We start from the raw sequence: 27,454 nt of genomic DNA, 5'->3' as shown, positions 1-27,454 counted from the left end.
TAATTATATGAAGGGCCAAAGGCTTCAATTCGGCTAAGAAACAATATGGGATGTAATATCCTTTAACTTAAATAAGTTCATGTCGCCGAATTGAAGCCTTTGGCTCTTCATATAATTAGCAAAAGTCGTATATTTCTGGAAGGTTGTGAGATTTGAGATTAGCAGAGCTATTTGCTTTGTCGAATTAATTTCTTTCCTCTCGCACGCATACATAATTATTGGTTGAATGTGGAAGCGTTAAAATACAAAATACTCGAGTATATCCTTATATTACAATTATACTATTCTATTCTTATAAGCCGATGTTAGTTGCAGATATCTGTATGAAGGACATTTCTCGTGAGGATGGATGGTTTGAATAATGACATGCCAATCCACGTTTCTCTGCAGGGATGTTATAAAGAGACAAAGGAGATAGTAAAAGCACCCTACTAAACGGACATTTCTCTAATCTAATCATCATCTAAGTAAGGAAGATGTGTTTATGACAATGTCGCGCTAACCATACGGTTAACAAATCATGGATCAAGTCTTCTATAATAAACACTTAGTACCCACAATTTCGAAGATAATTCCAGTGTTCATCAGTAATGGTATGTATTAATTATTCACTAAAATAAAATAATTTTACGTAATTAACAGAAATATTAAGCATCCAATTTACAAAAGAAATAAATACGGTTTCCTTTATTGCATTAACGAACTTTTATTTTAAATTAGTGTAAGCGATACAATTTCGCTACTGCTGTACACGCACATACTGTCCTTATAAGGACTGGCTTAAAGGGGCGAAGCAAGAATGCTTTTCATCATCCCCGTTACCTGTAGAGGACAGTGTAGGGATAAGGTGTTATTGAGCTACTAAAGCTCTGATCATGGCAAGAGGGTAACAGCAATAGCCGAGCCTCAATTAGAACTTCATTGACTACAGCATTGCCATATGTAAAGGTAAAGCCGTCTCTAAAAATTCGGACGATCCCTAGGCCACTCAATCGTGGGCGAAAGACCGTCCAACTGAGCGTTGGCTCCACTCAGTGATGGCCTTCCACCCACACGCCACCACGGATCAGAACCGCTCATATTACGAAGAAAAGAATTCACTGACAAAGCCCCTCAGCGGGCCGTGCCGGAGAACACCTTCCCCGGAGACTCAAATTGCTCCCTTAAGGCAAAAACCTTAAGAGAGAAAACTCAAAACTCTCGAATCTCAGCGCTCAAGGGGGGTAACAGCAACAGCCGAACCTCAGTTAAACTTCGTTGGTACAGCATTGCCATCCATTATTCTCCAAGGGTATTAATCATTAATCACCGCATCTCACGGTCGATTCTCCATTTCCAATGAAATACTTGAAACCAATTTCCTTATAGTCCCTATTATAGGGACTCGTGGTAAAGTTGCCCTGGTCCTGCATTACCTGTAGGATCAGCTAGACTTGCATCACTTGCAGGCGCAAACTTGACTTGTTTGTCTGTTTGCTTACTTGGGAAATGGAGTAAAACCAGGTTTGAAATTGCTTGGTATTATTAACATTTATTATACCCAAGGTAAAATACTTTCTACATATATATATATATATATCTGTTTTTGACTTGAGTTCACACATAAAACGCACGATTTCAGATAACAAAGCCGTGTTATAATTTAGGAGAGGGTTTCAACTGGACCCCGTACTCCCATTCCGATATTATTATTCCGATATTATTATCTTCCCAGCTACAAAGAGGATAAAATGAGATTAAATAAACAAACACTAATACTGGCGAAGAGAACTTGATGCTATTGAATCACAAGCAACTCCAATTACAAGGCGGAATGTCAAAATGAGAACTGGAGAATGTAAACAGAACAAGATAAGACCCAGGGAGATTTTCACCTGTCACAATGTGAAAAACAGGTTAACTCTCCCGCGGGTAGCTGTGATCTCTTCACAGTTGAGAAAAAAAACATCTGAAAGTAAAAACATGAAACGTTTGTGCAAACAGATTAAGACTCTGCCTTGATTTGATACGGAAATGTCCGATTCAATATTCCAGGTGTACCCTCAAGCATGTGGTGTTGCACTTAAAGTTGTTTTTTCATGTTCTGTGAAGGAATCTGATTCTTTAAGGGGATTTTGCTATACGGACAAATGCCGCCTTTTGAGACTGCATCCTGAAATGCAAGATACGATTCCAAGTGACAAACTGATGGAAATGTCAATTACTGAGTTACATGCTTGCAATTTTTGGAAATTTAACATATTCATAGCTAACTAGTTTTTTTTTCGCAGATCGAATGAAACTAGTTAATAAAAAAACTTCAATACGAATTTCTATTCTCAACGCAAGCATCAAGCAAAGAAAGTCGAATTACCCAACCCACATCGGATGGAGACTTTTCTCCGATTTCAGATTAACTTTTGGATCCAAGAGTGTTTACAAATCGTGATGTTTCGAACCTTTGGGGAATTCTACTGAGCATCAAGTCGTTGCAGTTATATTTAAGAATTTCCATGCAATCGGTGACCAGAGTGACGTAGGCTTTTTTTTTTTTTTTTTTTACACGCCCAGAAGAATAGGAAAAGGCGTCTAAACGAAGAAACCGAACACGAATGGTGGATCGGTAATAAATTCTGTGTTGGGTACAAATGTCACGCAAGTCGGAAAGTGAAGTGTCTAAGATGGTTTGTCTTTAGCCACTTGACGTCCATTCCCTGATTCGCTATAAAAGTGACTCCAAAACGAAGTCATAATAAAAGGTCCTAAAATAACCCAAGCGAAGACAAAACAGTTCATTACGCCGATGCATTCTGTTCTTAATAAAAACACACAAATTTCAAACACGCATTTTTTCAGCATGTCCAAAGTACATTCACAGGAAGTGAAGAGAATGCATGATTGATTTATTATTTATTATTATATGTTAATTTAATAAATGTTCCAGAGCAGCAAAAGAAAGAACACGGTTCCGTGACATGGTTGCCAACCTCCTTCTAGGGGATGACCCTTGTAGTAGTAGTTGATAAAATAGTTTATTTGCCTGTCTGATATGTTTTGATAGTTGCCGTTGTACTGATATACCAGATGAATGGTCTGAACAGTAGCAGAACTACTTTACACCTCTTCGAAATAAAACCAAACAAAGACCACCTAATGATTCAATTAAGGGAATTTTCTTTCCTGAGAATATAAGAAAGCAAAATTTTCCGGAAATTATTAGATGGTTTTTGAATGAAAAGATGTTCAAAGAAGGAAATTATATTTGAAGATATTTTCTTTTGTGTATTTATGCTTTTCTGGTACTCATAAACCATATACAATGGACCTTCTGATTTTTTTTTCTCTGTTATTATTGACGTCACCCATGTGTTCTTTTTGCCTAATTTCAACGCTCCTTGAAGTCTGGCCGATATAATTCAAGCCACATGAGCAGGTTATGTTGTAAACTCCAACATATTTGAAGAAAGGATGGTTATCGTTTGGAGATCTTAAGAGCTATCTAATCGTTTCTGTAGGTTTAAAGGCCACTCTTATTTTATGTGGTCTAAGGAGTCTTACGATCTTATTCCAAACTGTCCCTAAGTATGGAAGAATGACGATGGTAGAAATATAACGTATGTCATCTCGTTGTCTTTGTGGGAAGTCAAAGAAAAGTATCTTGTGGACGAGTATTCGAGGAAAATCATTCATGGTAAGGTTCTTAGATAGATATCACGGATAGTTCTTCCTGGAGGTCCTGTTGCTCTGCTGTAAGAAAAGAAGCACGGTTCTTAGTAATGTGCACAATGCTAAGTTTCTGAGAAATGTGGTGTGAGGAAGTGAAATGTAAATAACGTCCTGTAGTGGTAGGTTTGCGGTAAACTGAGAGGTTGATACCACCATTCGCTAGCTTCTTGATTAAAGTGTCCACAAATGGTAATTGGTTATCTTTTTCAGGTTCTAGAGTAAATTTGATTGTATGGTGTAAAGAGTTGATCTTGTTTAGGAAGTCTAACAGGTCCTTTTTTGTGTGGTTTCAAACAACAAAAATATCGTCCACATATCTCCACCATACTGTGGGTTTAGGGTCTACTTGTGATAGGATTTTACTTTCAAAATCCTCCATAAAGAGATCAGCACAAGATTGAGAGAGGGAGCTACCCGTTGCAAGGCCAGTCAATTGCTGATATATGGTTTTATTCCATGTGAAAAAGTTTGATGTTAAACAATGACGGAACACAGAAGTAATAATATCTTGTGGGAGCAAACTTTCTAAAATGTTGATGACTTCCTCCACGGGGATGTTAGTGAATAGGGATGTAACATCTAAGCTGGCGAGTAGATCCGTATTGGAGATTGAGATAGTGTTCAGTTTCTCTACGAAATGTTCCGAATTTCGTATATAAGTATCCGAATCGACGTGTGGTTTGAGGAGGCCTGCCAGATGTTTGGATAACAGATAAGTGGGCGAATTGATTCCATCTAGAATCGGGCGTAGTGGTATTTCATTTTTGTGTACTTTAGGAGCACCATATAGTCTTCGAGTTAGTGGATGCATAGATTTCAATCTTCGTTTTAAGTCTATAGGCCAGTTCACCATGTGACGTATTTAAATCGTTGGTATCATTGTGGTTCTTTAGTGTTGGGTCTGTGACTAAGACACGGTAGGTTGATGTATCCGATAGTAAGCTGTTAAACTTATCTTCGTAATCACTGGTGTTTAAAATCACTGTGGAATTACCCTTATCTGCTTTTAATATGCTAATCTCTTTCTTTTTCTTCAAATTGTACAATGTTCTTTTTCCAAAGGAGTAATGTTTTTTTGTTAGGAGTTCTTGAAGATGAGAGGATGATGCTACTTTTTAATCTAATATCATTAGCTATGGGTTCCGGTAACGACGAGACTGCCTTTTCTATATTACAAATGATATCCACTTTAGGGACATGATCAGGTGTTATCGCAAAATTGAAACCTTTTTTTTAAATATATTGATCTCTGGTTTTGTTAATACGTGATCCGATAAATTAAAAATAACTTTGTTATCAGGTAGAGAAGTTTTAAAATGTTTTGTATGAAGATCGTTAAATTTTTTGATTTGGTTTTGTTTGCTTGTTGTAAAGGCTTTGTCACAGCTCGTATTAACCATTCTGTCCAAAACTGACCGCATATTTTGGTCTAAAGTAATAGAGATATCGTCATAAATCTGATAACATTCTAAATCTATTTGGCTTAAAAGAAATCTGGTATGCTGTACCCGTTCACGTAGAAGTGTCAAAGATGTTTTAAAATAAACATGTTTCGCTCGTCTGGAATGGAATTGTTCTTTTAAAAATAAAAACTTTGGAATAATCTTGTTGTTCCGACATCTCTTAAAAAAAGGGAGGTGATTTAATAGTTTAGCTTTTTTTTTTTTTTTTTTTTTTTTTTTTTTTTTTTTTTTTTTTTACAGGAACCAAGGACTAATCTTGCCCGTGATATGGAAGACCCTTATTAGATCTCTTAACTCAACAGAACTATATTAGAATGCAAATGATAGAACGTTCCTAAATAACAAGTGAGGTCATGCACGCTCAATGCTTGTTTTGTACGCGCTATGTTCTTTTGTCTAATATAATTGGAATCGGTTGATTATAGTTTGTAACAGTTTACGTTTTAGTGCCTTACATCAGTTATGTACCCTGAAGATGCCAACAGCCTTAGTTGGTGAAACTGGTTGGTATAACATAATTTTTTATTATATGTACTTGATCAATATAGTCCCATCAGAAGTCTTTTTATAAGAAAAAATAACTTATTTATTCAATTTTCGATAAGTTTTGAATACATCCTTTGTACTCTTCTTTGAGAGAGAGAGAGAGAGCATAAGTAACAAAAAACAACGCTTACTGTCTACAAACTAATCAAAGCAAATATATACAAAAGAATGAATATATGATTCATACTATACTAAGCAGGAATTATAATTAAAGGCAATGCAATGCTCGAGGGCCATACATACATTCTACCAAACATATAATATGTATGGTAGAATGCATTGTTACCAGATTGAACTTCTGTAACGCTTGCGATAACATACCTTATACTATTTAAAGCTTTCTATCTAAATAATTTATTGGTTTTTTCTATTTTCCATGTATCAAGTTCGCAGTTTATTGTCAATTTAATTGTTTAAATAAATATTTGTTAATACATTAAGTATGCTACTGAATATTTAAAAGATTTAATTAAATATGAAATTTCAATTATTTTTATAATCAGCAGAGCAATATTTCTGATTGCCACTGACCCACGAATGTCGCTTATTACGACCTATCGTCATAATGCACTGAAAGTGAAGGCATTCAACATTGAGACTCTTTGGATTGGAGGAACATCGCAGAGCTTTCTCCACAACTGGTTCGGCTTTCTGCACGATCTGGTCTGTCTTCGGAACGAAAGTCAAATTTGATTCTTATCTTTGTATGAGTTTTCCTTTTCTTTATGCTTCGAAGTGCCACTTTCTGATTCTCTGGGGGGGATTTGCAGTAGAATTGACCAGATGTGATCTTGCTACGACTAAGTAAATTAGGGAGTAAAACTGTACTCACCATTCTAAGAATAATTCATTACAGGGGATGCATTGAAATTTAAACAATAAAAATTGTTCTAATTGTTTAACATATATTAGCTGACACTGTTTAGAATTCGTATTATTTTCATATTAAGAAAATATTTAATATGATTGTGATGGTTAATGACGTTACAATAAAACAATTAGGGAATTATTTAATTTCTTATGCTTAAATTTTATTTACATATTTGTGTTCATAACGTCTTAAATCATTTCACTTTGCAGAATATAAGAAGCTGGGATGACCACGGCCCAGTCCGCCTGTAAAACAAAGTGCAAACTTTGTCTTGTAATTATCGTTTTATTATAAAAGACGTCTTCTTCCTAACATGTATTTTAGGGCAGGTGGCCTGTTCCGGCCTCAAGCCATCTCTTTCTTGGTCTTCCGATTCTTCTTTTTCCACGTATTTATTTTTTCGGTATTCTGCTGTTGTCCATTCGATTTACATGTTCTATCCATTTTTGTTTATATTGTCTTAGGCAGTAATTAATTGGTTTTATATTCAGGGATTGTAAATTTTCTTCGTTTGTTTGATGGTCCCACTTGCTGTTTTTCTGAGAAATTTCGTTTCTTCTGTTTGAATTCGTTTTCCATCTTTTCTTTTTATGTTGCACGTTTCGCTTCCATATATCAGATTTGATTTTGACAAGACATTGTATAGTCTTGGCTTAAATATATTATTTATTACGCCAAATACTTTGACAAAGCTTAATATTTTAGTGTATCTTTTTCTTCTTCGTATGATAAATCGCATCCGAAGTATTTGAAAGTATTTACTTGTTCTAATATTTTATTATCTATCACCAGTTTAAAAAAGAAGATATTTAATTCACACAGACGAGAAACGCATTTTTGATCTACGAATGGAATAGGAAAAAAAAGGTTTCTTTCAAGTCCACCTAAAGATAGCTTTGAAAGTTTTATATATTAATTTAAGAAGACAAGAATAGAATGTGTTCTGTCAAAGAACATTTAAGATATCCCTAGGACTATTTTAAAAGGAATTGTTTTTATTATTTATGTGAATCTGCCAGTCAAAATATTCTTAATTATAGCTCAAAGATGTTTGAACGTTTTAAAACTGAATTTTGATTTCTTTTACGCAAACGACTTGTGAAAGTTTTATGGAGAAAATAAGAGGAAGCCGAAATATGAGTTATTTGCCTTTTCTAGTATTGAATTGACAAATTCGATCTTACATAATCCCGAAAGTGAAGTCATTGCATAATTTTTTTCTTACCTATTAAAGCAAGGGTAAAAATTCCTCTGATTATTCCATCAATTTCTCGAATAAATCCTCCCAATTTTCAACTCGGCACGTCCGGCCAGATTTCTGTGGAACGAATAGCGACAGAACTGTCTTATCTTACAAGGCAACATCACGTGTCCACAGTAATCAGCTACTCAAACTGATATTCTGCAATAGCAATATCCCCGATAAAAATCCCCACGTCCCTTTATCTTCCTTCTCTCTGATGGAGGGGGGTAGAGGCGGGGGGGTAGACTATTTTGACAACCTGAAGAATGCACACAGCGTTTCACGACACGTTCTCTGCTAGAGGTCTGCGGTGATCTTCATATAGGCACGAGCACACACACAAATAGACTAAGCATCGAAAAATGTAACCCCTTACTATTAATTATATGGAAATTAATTTTATCCTGAACTGAACACGTAATTAGGCTAAGAGGCGATCTGGTGCAGTCTTCAAGTTGCATCATCTCTACATTCTTCCCTATACGGTGGGGGGGGGGGGTATTTCTTATCAGAATGATCGTCAATATGTTGTTCTGAGTAATTGCTATCTCACATCCTGGCATTACTAATCTATATTTCTAAATTTCGCTCATTTAGTGGAATACAAGTTCTACAACAACATTTTGATCTTTTTAAAAGAAACATTTTCTCTTCCTACTTTCCTTCTTACAATTATTCTTTGATTCAACATTACTTTTTTTAGTATTTTCTTTACTTAACCTTTCTTCGATGTCCGTATATTACGTCTCTCTTGTCTCTTTCTCTGTCTAAAGATGCACTTTCCATGTTTAAAGAAATTCTTTCTTCATGTGGTTAATTTTTTTTCTTCTGGTATTAGTCAGAAAACTTGGCTGTTTGTTTTTTTTTTATTTGCGACGCACTTCTGCTTCACCGATTACATCATCCAAAGAGGAATCGCGTGTAGTGATTATTTTTCAGGTGGGGGGAGATTGAAAAAATAGACTACAGAATTTTATCGGAAATTGTACACTAATTTCAAATGTTCAAAACTAGCTAAATCATAAATGCTGGGCATGGCTTTTTCTTACTAAGATTAACTTTAGAAAATAAGTTTTTTTTATCATGTGGATATACAAAAGAAGTCGCAATTGGGGAAACCGGGCATCTCAAATGCTTCGCATTCCCTGTTTTTCATTTATTGGCTTAAAACGTATTTTCTGTAAACTTCTAATACTCGCTCTTCAAATAGTTTTTTGGTGGAATTCGCAAGAAAAAAAAAAGAAAAGAGAGTGATCGACGCTGGCTAGTATATTAACATAGAGCCCGGTAAAGGAACTATTATTTTTTTAAAGTCTCAACGCTTTCTTTACAGAATAAATGATGTACTCAGTTGCTATTCTGGACAACTTCATAAAGACTTCAACTACGTTTTCTGGATAATACAGAAATAATTTGTAAGGAGCTTCAAAAATTGAATTATCAAATCTTGGATTGCAAAAATAAGAGATTTTCAGAAGATACTGTTTTGATACTAAAAGTGCACAAGACAACAAGGTCACGCAGTATCAATTAAACAGTAGAATGATAATCTGCGAAACATTTTTAAGGGCCAATCTGCATTCTTCCGAAAATTTAGAAATATAATTATAATAATTCTTATTTGCAAGATCGACTTGCCAAAAATCATTCTGATATTTTTGTAATAATATACAAAATCTTCAATTTCATCTGATGATGGAAATTCAGATTCGCTTCCATCTATCAGAAAATTACGGAAGAATAAAAAAAAAATTATCTGACATCACGGCAGCGGACATTGAAGACAGGAAGTTCTAATACGGATATTCCCCGAATTGACTTGATCAGTGAGAGAAAGATGATGTCTGAATGGTCGCCATGTTGTTTCCATTTTGATAAGAATTCCATTTATTATTTTTAATTTATTAAACATTTACTTTTCGTATTTATTTATTCCGTCTTTGTATCTTGCATTGAATTATCTCGTACTCAGTGCAGATCAATGCACTCATTTAAATGACGTCACTATCATATGATGTGCTCTTGCGCAGCTGAAAGCTGATTATTAGCAATGATTTAATCTGAGGGACTGAAAAATTTATTGGAAAACTGATTTTTAAAGCTCTGTGGAATGCGAAGCAGAATACTAAAGAAAAAGGCAGTTCGAGATGTCGGTTTTGATTTTCTTATAAAAAGTTTTTTTTTCCATGGGGATATCGCGGAAAATTCGAAAAGCGATCCTGCTTAATACCTTGTTAACTACAAAACCATCTTCTATTTATATATTGAGTACGTAACAGAATTTGATTGATAGAACAGTCATTGGCTGTCACTGCAGGAGTGCGCTAGGAAAGAACAAAACTATGAAGAACCACTGCCGCAACAGATGTAACTCTGCGATGCCAACTGTAATAACTACATTTGGCGCTTATGTTAGGCAGTAAGTGAAACTGACAATGCATTCAATAGGACAGAGCCAGACCCAGAGGTGATACCAACGTTGAATTAAATGATAAATAATGTGACTTCTGCATTACTTCAACCTCGGCATGACTTCTGGGTTCGATTACCACTGATGCAATCTCAATAAACGTCAAAACCGGTCTGAGTAGTGGCCCTTCCCATAACGCATACCTTATACATATCTGTAATGATATGTGCTTTGCATTATGGGATACTAAAACAATTGATGTGAAGTCATTAGCTTCTATATACGAGTTGCCCCAGTCCTGAAAGTTCTCAGGCGCTAACTTTGTTTGCTTACTTGGATAAAGGATTAAATCACGAGTTTAATTTACAGTGTAATTAAGTGGAAAAACTTCAAATAACTACAGTTGATTTCTAAACTTAAAATTACACACGTAAATTAAAAAGCCAAGTATGCAAAAATTCTGAAGAGTGGGTATCATTCTGAAAAGAAACTTTTAATGTTGTCATGAGGACGCTTCATGAAACGTTTTGCTCAATTATAGTGTATATCACGTGATACTTCCATTCAGAGAATTTTAGCCTCAATTGCCTAATGACTCTACTCTGATCGTAAGTACAGTATCCAAAAAAAATGCCAACGGATGCATGAGATTTGTTTGTGTCATACTCTGAAGCTTGTGATCACCTAGTTATTGCTCTCGTGTCCAATCTAGAGTGGAGTGAATTAGAATTGAGAAACTGAATTATCTTCAGCATTGTTGCATAAAACATAAATTAATGTTTCTCAATTTTATGTTGCAGCAGTGCAATATAAAATAAAAACAAAATGACAGATAAATACAATTCAACAATCCGACACATCTAGTTAACAATAAAACGGTTTATTTCTTATAAGCTTCAAATGAATTTCATCACTTGTATGAACCAACCACTCTTTGATAAAAATCCACCCAGCTTACTGACGTTTTCGATATATATATTTTCGATATATGCCAAAAGTTTGAGATGTGAAGAGTCACAACCAGAAAACATTCTCTCATCACAAGGACACTCCGAGTTGAGTGGGCAAAGGATGAAGTGAAAATTGTGTGAAACAGCATCGTTGTTCCCAGAAAGTTATGAACTTAAAAAAGAAAAAACAAACCGTATCTCTGAACTGCTCCCAAATGGAAGATCATAAACATAATGATAACAAACCATACTTGCATATGGTGTGATACACACACTATAATAAGCAGTTGTTTATAATTAAATATATAAATACATTGTGTATATCCCTATCTACTTGTATATTTCGCAAGGATGAACGAACTGCGTTAACTAAAAACAGCACATTGGCTCCTACTCATGTAATCTCTCTTCCAAAATCTTACAGGTCAGTGACTACCCATCTTAGCTTCCATTACCTTTAAACTCCTGGAACATTTCTGTATTTCCACCATGCAGGAAATATTTATATTCTTTCTGGACTGATTTCACTCTTTCTGGCTTATCTATGATTATAAGTTAAATGAGTAAGTTATTGCAGAGTGCATGTGTCTAGCAGCATCTTGCCTTTGAGCTAAACGTTAGTGATAGCCAGTAAAGGATGTGAAATAAGATTTTTTTAATTAATATTAAGCAGTTGTAAAGTATAATGTCTTTTTCTATTTTATGTATAAGGAAACCACATATATTGATCTCCATCAATGCATATAAGTTTCAACATGAGTACTTAGCCACTTTTATTGTTACTGTTATAATTTTCTGTTTTTTCTGCATCCTGCAGAGATCCTTCAGGATGATTTTAAAAAATTGGCAGTGTGGACAAGGGATGATGGTTGTCAATGTAAGGCTGTAAACTGTACGGTTGTGCATTTTGGGAAGAAAAGAAACAAGGAGCGGGTGTTTAGAGGGTATATTGGAAAGGTTCAAAAGGTTCTCTTGGAAGGTGAGGAAGACATTGACAAGTAGAGATATCCCTCCTCATTATCTCTCTCTAAGATGGCCACATCTTCAGTATACACAGATTTGGTCACAAGGAGTGATCAAGATGGTGACAGGTCTGTGGAATATTTCCTATAACGACAGATCGAAGGTTAGTTAGCAGGCAGCATGGAGGACACATAATAGACTTAAGTTGTTAAATGGGCTCTCTGCAAGATTGACTCAAAAGAAATTTTTCAATACATGATGAGTAGGAGAGAAATATGAATCATCTCAGGAGGCTAAGTAAGGATGTTGTTACTAAGAGTATGAGGAATATATTTGCTGCTTGAAAATGGATTTTCCAGATATAGATGTGAGTGAAATAATAGCGAACGAGTTTAAGGAAAGTATGATAGGTATTGCATACATAACGATTAATGAGATGCCTGTAATAATAATAATTAACAAAATCACTCTTACATACACGCCTTACCTGCTTAGGTTATCTATCCTTGTTTTGTAATGCATAGAAGTCTTGGCAAGTGTCCTGAAGATGCACTGACGGCTGTTCAGGGAATGAACTTTCTTTCGTCTCAGGAGTTTACCCATTCTCGGAGGTATATGATAATGGACTAGTTATGGAGGAACTGGATTTTCGCATGCTACCAGAGGTCAGTCGATCTGGTCCTGACTTTGATCCATATCTCCACCACCATCTAGAAGAGGCTGAGAGGAAGAAGGGGCATCTTGCTTTCTGGTGCCCTCAAGTGAACTTGGTAATGTTTGTAAATTCAAATACATTTTTATGAAAAAGTGAAAAGAGCGAACTCTAAAACTTAGTATATAAGGGTAAACGAACACCATTTACGAAGCTTGAATTAGCAGGAAAGGATGGAAAAACTGCAAAGCCGTGAACACTCACTTGGCTCTTCTGCATCCAAAAGGGGTGTCTTCTCATTTGATTCAAATATTGTCTGCTGTTGAAGATAGTGATGATCGTGACCTGGTCTGTCATCTTATTTTCTCCTTCAAGGACTGGAGACCGGGACCCCCATCTCATGGTTCCGCTTCCACTGAAGACAGCACTCGTAAGGTTGGTATAACACTAGATATAGCTCCTTCAGGGAAAGAATACATCAGAACATTAATGAGAAATCGACCTGAATAAATACAGATTAATAAATCTGTTAATAGGATACAAGAAAGGCTTCTTTAAATAGGTTTTATTTAAAGATATTTGAATATTATATTTCGTCGTACATACAGCAAAATACAGTTAGTCCTCTGTTTATTATTACATGCCACTTCCAAGGACTCTTCATGGGAGGGCACACTTAATCATCCAACTACATGACACCACCACCACTACTATTATGGTTTGGTCTGCGACTATTTGCAATAATGTTTTTGAAATCAGAAGGCCAAAAATATCAAACGAATTCAATAATCAGCAACTGTAAACACAGCACAAACAGAGATAAGAGCTGCATAGCAATGATTTTTACATGCCATTAAACACCATATCACTTTTAAAGAATTTTCAAAGCCTATTGCAAAACTATCAAGGGTTACTGGGACTCATTACACATTTCAAAGGGTATTCATGACATCAGTGCAGCTTCGATGCATCAGTGAACCGCTTGAGTTTAATATGGTGCGAACTTATTCCAGAATTTATGCACAACTTCTCAGGATTAGAGCTAGCGGAGAGGATTATTGAAGACATTAGAAGGCAGGGGTGGACAAGTTTACAGCTGAAGATGTAACAGAGATGGTCTATAGACATGGACATTAGCTTTCCAATGAAAATGCGGAGAGTTGGCTAAATAACAAAAGCTGAAGGAGGGAAACCAGTTGATGTGCCTCCTCTATAATATATAAAACAGATGATCCACAGTGCCCCCCCCTTCCAAGCCATCGATACTCTGACTGATGAGCTCTGAGACTGACCAGGACTGAGAGTGAAGTGAAAGGGAACATAATCCATTGGTCCTCATTATGAGAGAGGGAGATTCTCAAAGAACGGTAAAATCTTCACAGTCAACTTCACTTGTATGCCTTCTTTAAAAAAATTGAAGACCTTAACCAGGGACTTGATCAGAAAAGTAAAATCTCTGTAAATTTGACGTTTTCTAAAATAGAGTAATGCAGAGGCCTTAAATGCAACTTAAAGAAATTTTAATCTGAACTTCAAACATATCAAAGTAAGTGCAGAAAATTTGTTTTTTTTTTTTTTTATAAGGAAATTGAGAAAGATCCATTTTTATTTCACAGCTGAAGGGGAAAAATTTCCCTTTTGCCATGAAATAGAAGATATTAAAGATCCACTCTTATCTATTTAACATCACAAAAATTAAGCCATTGGATTTTCTTTTGATTAAATTCAATTAAATAAAAAATAATTTATTTTCCACTGCATTGTATATTATTTAATTGCTTCATATTCCTAAAATGCTGTTTTTACATTCGGAGCTTGAAATGTATTATTTATCAATTTTGAGGGACCTGGAACATAACTTATTGTCTCCCTATTGACCACATTAAATAATTCAGGATATTTATTGACAGTTTCTTCAGGAATAGAATTCTGTCATTAACCAAGGGCCATCTGCAATGTAGAATCTAAAACTCTAAAACATTCTCATGAATGATCTCTAAGCACCTCTTCCTGAAATTCTATTTCATGATCTCGTGCCCTAATTTAAGGTTATTACTGTGTGAAATACCAGTTAAAAACCACAGTTTCTAAGGAAAAGCGAAAACGAAATCGGCTGATAAAATTATCTCTATCAACAGTAGTTAAATTGGAAAATGGCAAAATGAATAAAACCAATAAGATTTGAATTGCATTAATGGAGAGGGTATTCCCCAACAAAAAATTATAGCAGAGGGATTTTTTTCCACCTGCTAGAGACCGATCCTCTGAAGGAAAATATTTTCATTAGTTTAATATACATCAGTAAGAGTAATTGATTTTTATTTAATTAACTCCTTGTTCACTAAACTGAAGGAATTATGAAGTATCAGCTAGAGAACTTATTTCCAAAGGACAGATGAGAAAATTACTGTCAAGAATTTGACTGCAAAAGAGATTGACAAACAAACGTGAGTGAGATGGTGGACACAACAGAATATGGTTGACAGAACAAAAGCAAGCAAGACTGCAGTAGTGGAAGCCAGTCTGATTTCTGGGATGCAAAATGTTAAGAATGTGTTGATGAGTATGGTGTGATACTCAGATATTGGGTGGACGACAATAAAAGAGTGCAAAAGAATAGAATGATGGAATGAATTTAATGCAGTGATGTATGGATATTTCATTAAAGTTGTGGTGAACGAGCAGATCCACAAGGTCGGTTTTTCAGGAGAGAGAATGAACAAGGCGAGGATCATGAAAAGTATGTTGGCTGTGCGGGGGAACAAGAGATTTGTAAGGGGAGAATGGAATTAAAGAAAACGTTATAGATTACATTTAAGTTGAATTGGTGCCAATCAAATAGAAGGTGTAATGGGTGACGTGAACAAGAGATCAGAAAGTTAGAGGTGATGCGAAATATCAGGAAAGTGGAACAGGCGAGACTTGAAGTTCTTGGTTGGGGTGGAGAATAGTAGCCTGAAAGATGAGCGTTAAGAAACAAGATGACCAGGGAAACATGGCATAAGGAGAGTGGATGTTGTAAGTAGTAGTGAATGTATAGAGATGGTCAGGATATGAAAGAGATGGCCTAGGATGTAAGGGAAGCAGTTGAGTCTCAGGAGATATAAGGGGAAAAAAGAGTAATAAAGGTGATATTGGGAATGGGCAGATGTGGGAAATCACAGCTGAGAAGTGGAATGGATAAGAGTGGATGCAGAGAGAAAAGTGATTGGTGCGTTTATTTAAAAATAAGGGAGACAAAATAATTTAAATGTTTGAGTAAATTCTGAAATCCTGCTGGAATAAGTGACACATAGTTGGACAAGGATTATATCATAATGGAAATGGAGGATAATATTTTTCATAGGATACAAAGACAAGAAGAAATGTTAAGTGTTGTTGATGATATATATATGTAATAGCAGGGAATTATATCTATACAAGGGGGGGATAGTGATAGTGGTTTTGCAATATCAAGTTGACAGGAAGAGATATTTAGTTGACTGTCGCAATAAATCGTGGAAGGTGGTAGTACGAAATGTATAGAAAACTTGAATATACATTGAAATGAAGAGATAGAATAAGGAGAATAAATTTCTTGAGTCAAGAGGAAACCGTTTTCGACAGTAAGTAATGGAGGACACTCACAGATTGCATCTTAAATTTCATGATATCACAGGATATGAAAGTGAATGGAGTGTTGCTTTTTCTAATTAATGAGATTGATCACCTGAATGGTGGCCAGCTATATAAGACTTCTGTAAAGAAAGAATTTGTGGAGCTACAGTGCTGGTGATTATGAACTTAGGAGACTGCTGAAAGCTATAGCTCTGAAAGCAAAACATGAGCAATGGTAATAATCACTTACAGAGTGTGCGCCATAAAAGCGACTCAGTTGGTAACGACAAAAAATTGCAATATAAGCAAAAATTAGAAAATCAGGTCATGGAAAATCGTACTTTCAGTATGTGGAAGAAAGAACAATTATTACTTTAAGCCTCCAGAGAGTCATCGATGGAGCGCACCTACTCTACAGCTCTGTCTCCAACACTCAATTAACTACAACGAACCGCAACTACCATCGTCCTCTACCGCCCACCACCACTAGTACTTTCATAGACAATACAAACATCCATTTCCAAGGAGGGATTTGAACCTGCGGCCAATCAGGCTGGCACTTATTGTGGTAAAATGATGCTAATGGATGGAAATGTGAGATTTTAACTGATGGAGAGTATGTAATTGAGGTATTCAGTGAGCAATTCAGCAGGGTTATTTTATTGTCATTTTAGCTTGACATTATGAGAAGCATGGGTGTAGAAGAAAATTGGAGAAGATGTACTCTTGGTAAACTAGCAAGAAGTATGCAAGGAATTAAGTAAACTTGATATTGGTAAGGCATCAACTGTCTTAAGGGAATGTTTTAGCTGAGGCCACATTTATATGCCAAGTTATGTCTGGAGTTGTGGTTAAGGTGATGGTTAGAACTAGAAAACATTTTGAGTGATGGTCAGCACGAGTTTGTTAAAAGGGAGGTCATGTTTTTCCAATATTCATATGTACTACAACAAGATGAATGCATTGGAGAGGAGAGATGCATATGCAGTGGTATACTTGAATTTAGCAAAGCCTTTGATAGATTACCACATGAAAATTAGTAATAAAATTGGAACAGATGGATTAGATACTAGATTAGTGAGTTGGGTAGGTTATTGGTTATCAGATAGGTATCAGCAAGTTGTGTATGGGAACGTGGGATCCTGAATGAGGAACGCTGCTATTAATGATGCAGTTGCAAAATGGGGAAAGGAGCGAGGGGTAGAGCAAATGTCATAGCCTTGAGAGAGCATTTCAACAGAATGTATGAGTGGAGAAGTGAGTGAAACTATCAGTTTAATGTTGCAAAGTACAAAGTTCTGAAATTTAGTGGGAAAGGGATGAAGTGCAAAGTATATACTTAACGGGGAAATTTTTGAAAGAAGTAGAGGAGATGAGAGATCTGGGTGTGATGGTTTTCTTCAGGATGAGGCTATATTAGAAAGGATTCTTTGAATATTGACTAAGCTGGTATGTGGGGTATGAATACAGATTGAAGATGTGCAATTTGCACTGCCTTGTGAGTAGGAGAGGGAATCTGTTTAATACCTAAGTTGGGGTTACCAGGGTAATGTAGAATATATATTTCTTGTGCTATTTGGAAAGATGTGCATCTTCCCGAATAGCACACCTGTCCCTGCATTAGTAAGTTTATACGCAGCAAACTACCCTCAATTTTGTCTGTTTTATGCAAGCAGATTTAAGAAAGACACAAAGCTATGTTTTTAACACTAGTTTTTAGTAAAAGCCAACATATAAGATTAAGTTCTGCTATTTATATTATTAAGGAAAGATAGTTAGAATGCGTTATTCCCTACGTTTTCAATGCTTTATTTATCACCCATTCCACACATCTTTCCACGTACTTTTTTCACTAATGAGATGGCTCTTTGAATAAATCTGTATTTTATTTATAACTATAAACGATTCCAAAACAACCGAATCAATTTTAAATAATTTTAATCACTTTTAAATAATTAATTATCATATCTATATAAAATATTGCTAAATCATTACTCTAACATTTTAGGGTTCCACTCACTATCCTCTGGCAGGTCGAACAGGCTGTTAATTTCGGAACAGGTCAGGATCGACTCCTGCCTGTTCTTCCTGTAAATATAAAATATTCATTGAAAACCAAGCCAATACAAGCACAAGAGTAAATTCATCTGGAAATTTTAAAGGGCAAAACTTTTAAAATAAGTATTTACGTACTATTCATGCCATTCTCGTTGGCAGCATGCCTGCTTTCCAACCAATAAACTCTGCGATTGTTTAGCCAGTATATGAATTTCATTGGCCAATGTGAGACCACTACTTCATTTTTAAGGCCCAAAGTGGATTGAAAAGTTATATTTTTGGCTCTAATGAGGGGTTTCCAGATATGTAAAAATTAAAACTTTAGTTCATTTCCACTGGTAATGAAAATCAATGCTTGTAACTTGCGCACCTTCTGTTGAATCGCATCTCTTCTGGTTATCAGATTCCTTCTCTTACGCATGCGTAGGAAGTAGACACATTTGAAACCCTGGGAGGGTCATGAATGCCAATGAAGTTCTAACTGAAGCTCGGCTATTGCTGTTACCCTCCTGCCATGACCAGAGCTTTAATAGCTCAATAACACTTTATCCCTACACTGTCCTCTACAGATAACAGGGAAGGTGAAAAGCATTCTTACTTCGCCCCTTTAAGCCAATCCTTATAAGGCATAGGTAAGACTAAGGCATGCGTAAGATTATATAAAAAATGCCGATCTCTCCCTTGCAAGTTGTTTTCTTCGGCGCATTTTTATTTCAATTCACACAACGGAAGAAAGAAACCAGTTGATTGTAATATTCATTCTAATCTGAGAAATAATATTTACTGAAATTGCATTATTACGTTTATTTCCTTCTCGTCTATCGAAACTTTAATATTTATTATTCTAATAACTAATAGAAGTGTGTTACTCAATATTATCAATTAACAAGCGGACAGAACTGAGATTTAAATCTAACTTCATTTTTCTCTTAAAACTCGTACATTGATGATGAAATGAAGGAGTTCCTCCAACATTACCAAGAACTGTATGCCTGTTTTCTTTCTTTGGTTCGTTCCAATCACGGACCACTCTATCAGAGAAACATCTCTGTCACTCCCCCCCCCCTCTTCTTCACCGCATGCATACTCAATTTCCATGGATACCTTCTGTTCTTCTCCCCCCAGTAAAATGCCATCTACTAGTAACCTGTTACTAAGTTCACCTATCACCCCTTTTCCTCCTATTTGCTACTGTTTCTAGTCTACAAATTCTTAATAATCTTAAAGAAGGTGTTAGCATTGTGAAATGCATCCTCCTTTACACTCTTTTAATAAAATTTCAGAGCATCACCACGGAAACTAAGTTCGGACCTTCGCACAATAGTCCAAGTGAGGAAGTATTATGAAGATAATTATGGTCTTATAAAGAAGTAAAATTACTTTTTCCTCTCCTGTTAAGGTTCTCGAATTTTGCATGCAAATAACAAATAGTCGACTTCCTGCACCGAAATTAAAATCCGTTCTATTTTGTGCTTTAAATTAAAATCAACAGCAGCGAAGTTATTAGCCATGGCTGAGTACATTCGTTTTAAGGTCCACGTTGCAGGATATTCCATTCAACAATGGTGTGTTGTCATCCGGGTCTTTCTGCTCTCTACCCGTATTTTCCGAACAATGTTATTTATCTCTGTAACTCCACTGAGATTAATTCCCAGCCGTAATTTGCCCTTGTTTACTTACTCTAGATACTTTTGGTAGCTGTCTGCCGCTTTCATATAAGCAGTCATTTATTAAATACAAAAGGATGGTTATTTCTCCAAAAATCTTAAGCAATCAATTTAACAGATCTTCAACCATTAAAAAAAAAAAAAAAACATGGAGGCCTCAAAATTTACTTCAAAAAATTTTCCACCACAGACGGTTCAGTTTATTGAATGCATCATTTCCCTCTTTTGGCTTGCGATGGGACTTCACATTGTTTAAGGCTACCATTTATCCTTCAAGAAACCTCAGGGGAGAGTTGCGACCTTAGAGCAATGTCTGCTAACCCAGCAAATCGTTCAATTATTTAAATATCCGGATCCGCAGTATCCACAATCGATCATGCCGTTTGAATCACAAGCATCCCTCGTCTGACTGGTTTATTCATTGTAGGGGTAAAGAGCAGGTTTAATTACAATTAAAAACAATCTTAAAGAACAGAATGCATAAAATATAAAAGCAAACCATGCACACAGTGCGTCGTCATTTGTATCATAAGTTTACGTCCAAATTCATCAACCATTCGGCTGGCTTTGCCGATAAGCTCAAGAGGTCACGTCCGACTGGGCTGCCACGGAAGGCTCTTAAGCTGCATTCATAAGGAGGGTTAAAAGAGATCAAACTAAAGGCCGCTACTCGCATCCGCTATAATTTTTTGTCAAAGGTTTTGCGCCATTTAGATTCAACTTTCTTCTTTCACTACGCGTTATTCCCGCTTCCTATGCGGGGTCCGCGTGTTATTTAGATGCGACTTCTTGTTAGTACTACTCCCAACCGACCTGTCGCCTAGTCTGCCACGGGGGGGGGGGGATTTGTTTTTGGCTGTAGAAGCGTAGGTTCACGGGACCGGTTTGCCTGCTTGCGGGATGAAAAATGCCAGATAAACTGGCGGGAAAAAACCCTACTGCCCGCGCTCAAGACTGGCTAACTTGGTTATACCTGAGGAAGATCCACAAGTTCCTCACGTCTTCGACGGGAATCGAACGTGGGACACTCCTTCCCCAGGCATATGGTTGCGAAGCGCAAAGCCACTAGGCTAACCGCGCGGAGGCTATTTAGATTAAACTAAATTATTTTTTTCCTAATGAACATAAAAAAAACCTTATAACTCAAATAGCAGTATTTGAATATTAACTGTGCAATTAAGCGACATTGAGATTGATTTTCTGTCCAATAAACGAATGAGTCCAAGCAGGTCAAAAATATTCTCACACTCCGTGAATCTGTTAGCATTGCGTCGTTCAAATTTGACCCACGCAACTAAGGGCAGCAGGAATTCAACTGCATGCCTCACCGCCCATTACTATTTATCACTATGTCTCGAAAATTCACCCGATGTTATCGTGTAAATATTTCGGTAGTTTCTGAAATACTGTTCATTACGACACAAACTGTTTACATCGTGTGGTAATATGATGCACAAGTCGCACTCATCGCGTGCGAGTCATGTCGAAAAGCGATGGATTCGGTTTTTCATGGGCAAAGTTACATCGCAACAGCTGCCAAGAATTCTGTTTTCATATTCTTCGGCAAAAACGTCGTCGCAGAATGCGAAACTATAAGAAACATTTTACCGAAACCACTCCAGTAAGGTCACTTGAATTAACAAGGCACACTGATAACTAAACGTATATTGAAGATAAGAGGCTTAAAATGTACAATTTTAAACGCGAAGCCTTGATTACAGGATTATTTTCCAATTTTTTCACACATTAGTTTACTGAGATGTCAAGAGAAGGATTTTGTGAGGGCTTCCAATCAAGTTCTCATTTTCTGAAGACATCGCGCACGAATGTCTGCGAAACACACTATTGTACTTGCATTTTTTTTTTTAAATCAGTAGGCTGTCGTGGTTGTGATATTTCATTGGTAAACTTATTTGGACAGCACTGGTTCCATTGAAATACACGTACGCTTCTTAGGATTCAGTTTTCAGCCTTGGAATGTATTAAACCATTCAACTCCCAGGTGACTAGTTATTAAAACAAAGTTATTAAAACTAGCAGAACACTCAGAATGCAGCTCTCGAAATAAAGCAAGTCAATAAACCATGATCAAATGCATTTTACACGGAAAAGAATGAGGTGCTATCAACAGTACAACGGAATAAATGAAGGCATCTAATATTCATTAGAGATGTCCCTTGTAAACGCTGATGCATGTTATACATTCCAAACAAACACGCGATTCGAAAACAGGTGGAATACACAAACAGAAGCCACGTTTTTTTTTTTTTTTTTTTTTTTTTTTTTTTTTTTTTTTAACAAATTACAGTAAATTGCCGTCATTGTTCCAAATTCCTCAGAGTTAAAATGCTTCCGAAAAACGATTCTTGCAAGAGAGATTTACTAACTTGATCATTATAGATCGTGTGATGTCATCTGATTTTGTAAATCAAAAGAAAATATCTCTAAGCTAGTTTCTGTCCATGGAGTGTAACCCAACACGTGCTCTAACACTGCGAATATCCTGGTCAGTCACTCGGATGTTGCTTTTATGTTTTTCGCGAATAAAAAAAAAATCTTAAAATTAATTCTATCTGCATTTGGTTTTAGTTTTTATTCTAATGAGGGATGTGACGTAAAGGCTGTCTATTACCGTGGCAACACATTAAGTCGTCGGGTAACTCATTGATAAGATTTCTCCTCAATTCCGATAAGTAGTGTCGAACTTATGACATTTGGAATGGAAAAATGAAACTTTACAAAATACGCTACGAAACTTTACTGTTAAAAGAGAAAAAAATGTTTTGTATGCAGAAACGAATTTCCGCATAACTAATCAAAAATTAAATGCAAATGAAACAAGTTATACTCCGAGTCGAAACTGGCAACTTTTTTAATAAAAATAACTAAGGCATGCTGGGCTGTTTTTCTTTTAATAATTCTAAAGACTTTCCGGAATTGAAAACAAAGTCAAGCCAAATTTGGACGAGCCTGTTTCGTAACACTGTGGAATGATCGATAATTTACGACTGTTACGTAATATGACAATTCTAAGACTAGAACAGAGTTTAAGGGGCCTATTTGCATCATCGGTTACGTTTTGTTGACGCAATAATAAAATTTTGTTCACCATTCTCATCGCACTGAAAACGCGAATTATATGCATAGGTATTTGTGTGACGTAGCCTTACTGCAACAATGGGAAAGCTGGTTACAGTAGACTGCTCGTCTACAATAAGCATACATCATTACGTAGTTTAGGTGGCAAGTGTAGGATATGATTTGAAATATAAATCTTGCGTGTGCTGGCGATTCTGTTTGCCTTTTAAACACATCGCTAACTGGCTCCACACAACATCTATTAAAGTAGCTACGAAGCAATATTAAAACTTGATATGACGAGAACCAGCAGCGTCATTTTATACAGAGAACACAAGTATCGGAACACAATTAAGAGTGACCACATCAATATTAGGGAATTGTGGTAAACAAATGTCTAGCGCATGCGTACCAGAGCAGAATTAATTTCTTCTGAGAAAAATGCAAGGAAAGTTCTCCCACAAGAACGACAAAAACAAATTACAATTGCTTTGTATGGTAGATAAGTAGGCTTATAATCATTTGTCACGCGACAATACCTTGACATTTCTGCCTCGCCTTTGCAATAAAAAAAAAAAACAGCAAATAAGAATATAAAACGGAATAAATGCACTTAACGCTAACAATCGAAAACAGCATGAATGCAGTAATAATGAAAATTAAGAGATAACAATCATTAATTCCCTAACAATAACATTCACCGTGTATGTAACACAGTTGTAAACAAATAATTAGCTGAAACTCCATTTTGAGCGCTTTAAATACTGCTTTTAAGGGTTATCAATAAATGAATGCGATTAGCATTCATCTATATTTGTAATGAATCTAATTTTCCTTGTAATTTTTTTTAAAAAATTCCACGCGAATCTTCACTACTTCTAATCTTTAATTAAATGGATTCGTCGTTCTTCCTCCCCCCCCCACTATGAAACCACTTCCACTATGCTAACCATGTTGTCACCTGTGTTGACCTGAAATGCATGTAGTGGATGAAGGAGCTCGCTCAGAAATGCAAAAGAGAAAAATTCACACATTTTTGTAGATGTTACGAACAGCGATCGTTTACTGGTAAAAGACAATAAAATCCTTTCCAGCCAATGCTCTTGAAATCTTCGAGTTATTAAACAAAGGGCATATTTTCATGTATTATGAACCTTTATGTTTTAAATCAACGCATTTTAACCACTGTAGTCATTATAACGTCTCATCGATAAAGTTCCATAGGTGACTATAACAAAATACGTAGAAAAACTGACAAACTCGTTGGATTTCCACTAGCTCTTTTATTACTAAATGGGAAGTCAGAATGCACTGGGGCTGCTGTTTCACCAACAAAACCAAAACTTGTTTTTCAAGGCAAAATCAACGCTTGGTTAACTCAATAATAGTGAATCAAGTTGTGCAAGGCAAGCAAGAGATAAGAACTCGAAATGAGTAAGCACTGTTGCTCAAACAGAAATATCTACAAAGACAATTGAACAATAAACAATTCCAATACCTTTCCGTAAATGCGTCTTATAAAAGAATGATCGATTTAAACCTTCTTACCTCTAATACACACAGCAAACGACGTATTAAACGGCTTAATTTCTAGTAGAAAAGTTCACCTGGCACAAGAAACATAACTTTACACGGTTGTGTAGACGGATAGTCATGAAGTCACGAGCTGCTAGTTGAATAATAATAATAATAAAAGCTGTTATAAAAATGACACTTTACCGCAAGAGTGCGCTAAACGATGCCCCTAATCCCTCTAACAATACAAAAGAATGAACGCATTGTCACCTTAAAATTGAGGACGTGAACAAGGACCTCGTAATGAATGCTAATCCAAGCATAATTTGCGCTGTTTTAAACTAATTTTTATAAGGAAGGGTTTGCAATACGAATTAAAGAAAGTTGATCTACAGAGAAAAATGATCAAGGAAGATAAAGATAGCGGCAATATTTTAAACTATCGAAAGTGCAGACAGGTGTTGTCGTATGTGAAAAGAACATGAAAACCCAAGAATTAAGTTGTAAGGAGCTGTGGAACCCCCCCCCCCCAATGAATCACCAGAAAGACCCTTCTGCCACTTCTTTCAAGGGATGGACTAAAGAAGTAGCTAATGCAGAAATAAGACACCATGATTGGGTGCCAATAACCATTCGAATACTTAGGAAAGGGCAGCAGTGAAAACAATGGTCCGATAAAATAATGATCAGGTTCGCGTCCTAGTTGAAGAGGAAGGTGGACACGAGCTTGCTTCCAAGTCGCGAGCCTCAGTAGATTATTGGTTGGAAAGACCTGGGTTCGAATCAGAACAAGAACTATTAAGAGGGCTTTTCCACTTAAGGTGAGTTAATCATTCTCGTACGATGGAAGGGTTTCCCTCCCAGAAAACCTTTGGATTTACGTGCTAAGCATCTAAGGTAATGAGCCTCGTGTATTATGTTTGAAAATTAGACCTACCGGTCTGTCTGTTTTAGGAAGAAAAATTCCTAAAACAGATAAACCGGCCGATCATTAGAATGCACTCAATTTACAGACATAATACACGCGCCTCATAACCTTAGCTGCTTCGCCCGTAAATTCAAATGAACTTCCAAGTTACAGGGTAGACGCTTGTAGAAAAGATTAATATAAAACCAGAATAAAAAAATATGGGGCGTGCTAATAGAAGATTTTGAGATGAGATGCCCTCCGATGAGATCTTGATATCCGACACCGATTACGATTTCGCTGATCTTTTTCTAAGAAATGTTGAAGGTAGAATTTGAGAAAGACGTTTGTGAAGTAGACCATTTCAGAAGATGTAAAAGTAAATTTGAAAAGAAACTAGCACATTGGAAGAATATGCTGTTAATGCAGCAGCAGATCCTGCAAGAAACGTGGGTCACAGTTCAATCCCTCCCTCCCTCCCTCCCAGGGCCTTCTAAGGTTAACAAGACATAACACACTGACCTCGTATCTTTTAGCGTTTCAGCCAAACAATCAACTGCAAGAAATGAAACAAACGAAATGAACACAGAATGAGAAAACATTAAAAAAAAAGCACTTATTTATATTCGCCCTTTTTCCTAAACGTCCTTGGACCCACTTTGAATTTATTTCTCCAAAACCAAAGCTCAAGTACACTAGTCAATGTACGCCGATAATCTCATCTTTCATGAGCCAATTTCCAGCCAATCAGCGATCAAAATTGAGTGATTTTTGCTTTAAACTAAATTGATGTATTCCGATGTTTCAAATTGCTTTTGGATAAAATATATTTATTGAAATTTGCTGCTGAGTTTCAATTCACATTTGACAATGTTGTGAAGCAGAGGACGATTTAATAATATTTGACATCGTGGCAATAAAACGAAGCCTGCCCTTTACTTTCCCAGCGATGAAAACAAAGTTCCCTTGCAGATATTCAAGTTCATTTTCTTATCTCAAAAGCTCTGAACTCAAAAAACGAAACAAGTAGATGGCATTTTTTTCTAGACTTCTTTCACGCATTGCTTGAGAAAGTGGTCTCGTAACAGCTCAAGAAATTCTCCTTTCTTATCGAGAGATTTTCACTTCTACCCTACTAATGTTTGGGCAGAAGTGAAAATTACTGTGATTTTCAAGTCCCTCAATTACGGTTACTCGCTTGTTACCCATCGGGGTAAATGGGGGATGCCAATTTACTTTGACGTTTTTAGTTAGATTGGAGATTCTGGAGCGAAAACTCCAGAATTTTATAAACATAATTCAACAGAAAGATGAGCAGCTAATTAGTGGCTGACATGTCCTCAAAGATATCAGGCAAGAATGTTCCGATGTCGAAACATTTATTGTATCTTAAATTGATTGTTTTTATCTGTAGGCTATCGCGCTTTCGATTTAATGAGATTTCATTATTAAACCGACTCGGATAGCGTTGACTTTAAAATGCTAACAAATGTCAGGTGATTGTTGTTTTAACAATGAACAGTCTGCTCTTTCGTGTGGTTGCAGTTTATGTTCAACAATATAATTGAACAACAAATAATTCTGAGCCTTCTGTTTTTCTCAGATAATGTTGGCCTCGACACCTGCACTTGAATTTCACTAACGGAACCAACTTGGTTGTCCAAAGAAACGTCTCGTTAACGCAATGACCCTGATCCGAATTAAATGAAGAAGTAGGAGGGAAGAACGTGGCACAAGGTGCTACCGCGGGCACACAAATGTCTACGAACATAAACTGTGCAACAAACAATTCAAACGTTTACCTTTACTTCAATGCTTCTTGTAAAATT

This window comes from Typopeltis vanoorti, chromosome 13 (genome assembly GCF_054136105.1).
Source record: "Typopeltis vanoorti isolate ZY-2024b chromosome 13, IOZ_Tvanoo_1.0, whole genome shotgun sequence".
NCBI classification, from domain to species: domain Eukaryota; kingdom Metazoa; phylum Arthropoda; class Arachnida; order Uropygi; family Thelyphonidae; genus Typopeltis; species Typopeltis vanoorti.
Note: the sequence above shows the minus strand (reverse complement) of the source record.